We start from the raw sequence: 5630 nt of genomic DNA, 5'->3' as shown, positions 1-5630 counted from the left end.
TCAGTCAGCCGTCGTCACATCACCCTGCTTCCAAATGACCCCGCATTCTCTAGCGCGGTGTGGTCGCCGTCTTTGATCTGCACAATGCCCTCTTTGAAGATTGAGGTGTTGTGCATGTTGGGGTGCAAAGAAGCACAAGCGAGAGTGGTCGCTGTATAACCTTGGATGGGGATGAATTGTGTGCTCGGGGGAGTGTGTGTGTGTGTGTGTGTGTGTTGTGCTGCGTGTCTCTCTCTCTCTCTCTCTCTGTGTGTGTGTGTCAGATATTGAGAGAAAACAAACCTAAGGAGAGAAATGGGTATTCATGAACAGACTGTGCGGGCCTTGAGGTGGCAGGGGCCGGGTGAGGGTGTCAAAATGTGCGCGTTGATGCATGTGTTGCATGCGACCGTGCGAGGGATGGACGAATCGAGAGAGATGGTTGTTGTGTTACGGATGCTCCTCTCTCTGTCTCTCTCTCTCTCTCACACACACACACACAAGTAAACTAGAAGACCGTTCTCTCATGTATACACAATGTATCGGCATCTGTCTATGTCTCACTCATGCATAATCATTTGCACATTCACACCTCTCTATGTGTGTATCACACGCACACCGTCTCCACATTTCCCTTTTGCCACAACACACATATGGACACAAACACACATTCTCTCTCAGTCACACACACAAAATCAGTATTAAAAAAAACTAGGGCGCACCTAAAACGTCCAAATCCAAATAAACACGAACTGGAGCTAAATTCAAATATATGGAAATATTGCAGCATTAAGAACTTTCACAGGAAAAAAAGTTGAGTAATATTCGAGGATTGTTTTCACACACACAAAAAGGTTCGGTGGATGTCCTTCGAGCGCGACACGGTGACGCACCGTTCGATCGACCACGCGGCCGCGGTTCACGCGCTTGCACAGGATTCCGTATCGTGGCTGTGGTACTAACTAATAAAAGCGCTGCCTAAGTCTAATGTTTACGTGTACTAGTATGGTTTTCTTTTAAGTTTGACCAACCTTATATATAAAACTAAAGTAAGCTCCCACACGCGCACTCATCAATATGCCGCCGCCGCCGTTGCACATGTCGGCGCCCGCCTGCTCTGGCCAACAATTTCTCGCCCATCACCGCCATGTTGCCGCCATCCCTGTGCCATGAAGCCGAAGGCTCGCTCGCTCACGTCGTCTGCAGTCCCTCCTTGCGATACCACCGTGCTGCCAAGCACGCGAGCAGCTGGTGGAGCCGCGTCTATGCATGCATCATACGAAGAGGAGGACGAGCGCGTGCTCCAGCACGCCGGCGAGGAGGAACTAGCGTGTCATTGTCGTCTCTGCCCGCGCGGAGGAGGCGCGCATGGTGGCTGTCGCGGCGGAAGCCGGTCACGCGTGCGTCGAGCCCGCAAACCAGGTGCAGACACGGAATCTACCTTCAAGACCTTGAATGCCATGTGGATCCTACAATGTGAAGGAGCAATTTGGGTCAGTCGACTCATGTGAGCCGTTTGATGCAACATGGATGGCTAGAAGGGCTTCTTCCACCTCTTCTGCCATGTTCTTCCTTCGCTCCGTCGAACTTCTTTCACAAATCGACTGACCCAAATTATACTACTACTACGAACGTATTAAGTACAGTAGGAACACGAAGATACGAGCAGTAGTACCAAGTGCAAGAAGAACAGTAGTAAGACATAGTACTAGTACTACTATACATACTAAAGAGTTCAAATAACGAGAAAGAACATAAACATAGTTCTGCTGGGGCCTTAGCACAACACACGCTTGAAAATAAACTAAGCAACTAGTCCGCTTGACACTGCAGTAGAACCAGCATGAGCGACGGCACTGCCACCTACTCGGAGTCCGAGTCCACGTCCTCGACTTCATCCTCGTCCCTCTTCCTCTTCCTCTTCGCCGACGCTTCTTTGCTTGATCCGGACACTGGGCTCTGCTTCTTCATCCAACCCCTGTAGATATTTAAACAAAGGTAGGCATCCATTGCTGCGTACAGGATGTGATCTTCATCTAATGTCTTCGACTCCCATGCATGATGAAACTCGTGATGAGGTTTCTTTAGTTTAGCATACGAAGGATCAATCATGGCTGCTGCCAGGGTCAGCATTGAAGGTTGAGAGGAGGACACCAGGCTTGCCTTCTGGAGATCGAAGGGCTGGCCTACAACGAGACCTATCCGACACAGGACATACCTATCGTTCTTAAAGCCTACAGTAACGAATTTCACTCTTTTGTCCTTGAGGAAGTTCTTAAAATCCTGGCACTCAACGTCGGCATGGCATATGTGGTAGACCAAGAAAACGTTATGTACGCACACCTGTATCACAGCGGGCTTCTTCCTCTATTCGCCCTTTAGATCCTTCTCGCGTCCCAGGACTGTGGTGTACTCAACATCTAGCCTAGCGACCCACTCATCCGTTGAACTGTTGAACATGCGTAAGAAGTGAGCAAGCCATGCTTTCACCGTCACGGATCCACGTGTGTAGATGACGACGAACTAATCGCCGGTGATGGCTCTAACCTGGTACTCAGCGGCGACCATGGAGACTTGGGAGGCCATGGATTTCAGAGGAGGGTTAGGAGAAGTTGAACTGTTGTACCCTGCAAAAAAAAACTGGGAGCGAACTAATGTGAAAGGACGGGACGACTGGGAGCGAACTGTTGTAAGGTAGAAGACGGGGACGAGTAGGGCGTGTGAATGGCTTGGGGTTGATAGCTTGCCCGGTGGATAAACGGCTGCAAGCCCCCAAAGAGTTCTTGAGAACTATGCGGGACCCACTAGATGTCATGTCTACTAGACCCATATCGTAGGCCTGACGGTATAGCTTCTGCCTGTTCGCACGCCATGCCGGCTCGTGGATGTAACTTCACTTAATTCTGTCAAACGTCGTGCCTCCCACGACCTTCGCCTCCCTCGCACGGTTGCGCCATTTGAGACTTCGACCGACTATGAATGAGCAATTTTTTGCCTTTTTTTTAGACAAGCAATTTTTTTGCCTACTCCGCATGCATGATACTCCCTCTGGTCCTTTTTACTCCCGTCAACCGTTTGCAAAGTGTTTGACCAAATTTATACTTTCTTTTGAACACCACCTTATATTAATTAACCAGCCACACCAGTACACTCATTCGATACAATATTCACCACACAGGGCGGTACGTTATTTACAAGAATACCATCTAATCTATTGTCAAAGCTATACTTAGCGATTAAGTGTGCCACCTTATTGGCCGAATGGCTAATCTTTGACAATTGAAGATTGTTGATCAACTTCGAGATGCTCAATGCTTTCATCTTCACGTCACGCATAGCAGACCTGTCGTAGTCCCCCGATGCAAGAGACGCTACCACAAAAGAGCAATCAGTCTCTAAAAGTACAGGACTATGAAGAGAAATACCTATGTAGAGACCGGCAATGCAAGCCCTAAGCTCCGCTTCGTCCATGCTTTCACAGGCATCAATGAAATCCCACAACCAAATTTATACTAAAAATATCAATATCTACAATACTGATTATAATGAGTATAAGAACTATGTTTTATAATGAGTGTAAAAATATTGATTTGACATTGTGAATGTTGACACATTTTTCTATAAGTCTGGTGAAAGTAGAGGTACATTGACTTCAGACAAAACTTAAATGCACAATGCAGACTAGTTCCTCTGTCTAGGTGCGTGCCATGTCCTATCTTGTCATCACAACAAGGTTAGATATTAGAGTACCACTACCTCCCTTCTAGTTTAAAGGGCTCGATTCAAAAATTTCACCTACTCTTAGCAAGATAGTAGAGGCGGTGGAATAGTTTTTGAAGTCTGCAAAAGTACTCAACTAGTGCTGTCATTCTTCACAAAAAAATGTGTTTACCAATGCATGCATGAACACTAGTTACTCTAACCCCCCTCTCTTCTTTAATTCTTTGCCACATCAGCATGTTTGCTATTCCCGTGTGCATGATACCAGCTAAGATACCACCATTATGGCCAACCTTAATCATCGCATGCAATAATTTAGTGCACCTTGAAATATGAACATGTGTGGGGCGTGTATGTTTTTAATGACTTGAGACTATACCTAGCCCGGCATGCAAGATGACTTATTATGCATCGTTCCCCATACCTGCAGGAAGCCCGTTTGTCTCCAAGTCTTTTCCTCTCCATGTGTGGAAACAATATGCCTACCAAACTCTCCTTCTCCCTCCGGTGGTCCCACCACTCCACCCCGTGTGAAAAATCTGCATGCATGACTCTCCTCCCCCACGCTTGTCCAATTCGTTGTGACCAGCAATATTTCCACCCCTTCGCTCCCCCGTAATTTACTCCAACAAATATGCCTACACAGCTGTTACTTAACTGCAGGTGCATTGGGTCACTGACATAGCCCAATAGGGGTCTGGTCCACATGTCAGTGACGCAACTGGACCTGCAGTTAAGTCAGTGCAGCTCAGTCCATATCTTACGTAGGTGTGCCATTGCTCGCTATAAATACTGCGCCTCCCACAACATCGCTATCTCCTCCCCCTCATGTTCACGTTCATCGGTATCTCCTCCCCTCCCTCTCATGTCGACCACCATGGCATCGCCCCTCCCAAGCCCTAGGAGCCCCTCGCTGCACCGCGCGGACGGTCGCGTCGCTGTTCCGTTCCTCGCCGCCACTAGTCGAGGAGGACGCGTCGGTGTTCCGCTCCTCGCTGCTACGCGAGGCGTCACCGTTCCGTTCCTCGCTGCCACTGGTCGAGGAGGACGCGTCGGCGTTCCGCTCCTCGCCGTGACACGACGCATCGCCGTTCCATTCCTCGCCGCCACTAGTCGAGGAGGATGCGTCGACATTCTGCTCCTCGCCCCGACGCGTCGAGGTGGACGCGTCGGTGTTCCCAATCTCACCAACACGCGCGTCGGAGGACGCGTCGGCTCCCCGCTACGAGGAGAAAGCCGCGCCGCCCGCCGAGCCCCCCCAGCCTTGAGGAGCTTTGGAAAGAAATGGATGTTACCTTGTGGGAGGATTTGCCTTCAGCAGAGCGCGCCAAAATAGAGGCGGAGAAGAAGGCCGGGGAAGAGAAGCACACCGTGGAACAAGCTGCCTGGGAGGCCTATGTGGCGTTCGAGAGAGTCAGGCAATTGGCCCTTTGGCAGAAGGCTCGTGCGAGGGCTGTGAGGGTGGCGGAGGACGCCCGTGCCGACGCCCTGAGTGTAGTCGGGCCCAAGCGCCTCATCTACGCTTGGTGGTACATGGGCCGGGTGCATGCTTCCAGTGAGGAAGAGTACCTGTTGGCGCCGGATCACCACACCAGTGAGATCGCGCTCGCCCGCCGGCAAGACGCCAATCAGCACCTCGCGAGTTGTGAGGCTGAGGAAGAGGTGTTGTGTCGGCGTGCTAGGAAACGGCGTGCACCAGGGCACTTGGGGCGCGCCGCAAGCGCTCCTGCGAGCGTCGTGGCTTTTAGGAGTAGTATAATTTTTGTTTCGTAAGGCGATCTCATTAGTTTTGGGACGCAATTGATAAATCCCTAACGTTCAGGAATTTTTAGCGTACTTAATTAAGTATGTAAAAGGGAAAGTTTGGAAACCTTGTGTATTCGTACTCATTTTACAAGTACGTGCATATAGCACAAACTTTACTATATACT

The sequence above is a fragment of the Triticum dicoccoides genome, chromosome 4B, assembly GCF_002162155.2.
Source record: "Triticum dicoccoides isolate Atlit2015 ecotype Zavitan chromosome 4B, WEW_v2.0, whole genome shotgun sequence".
Taxonomy (NCBI): domain Eukaryota; kingdom Viridiplantae; phylum Streptophyta; class Magnoliopsida; order Poales; family Poaceae; genus Triticum; species Triticum dicoccoides.
This window is presented reverse-complemented; position numbering follows the sequence as displayed.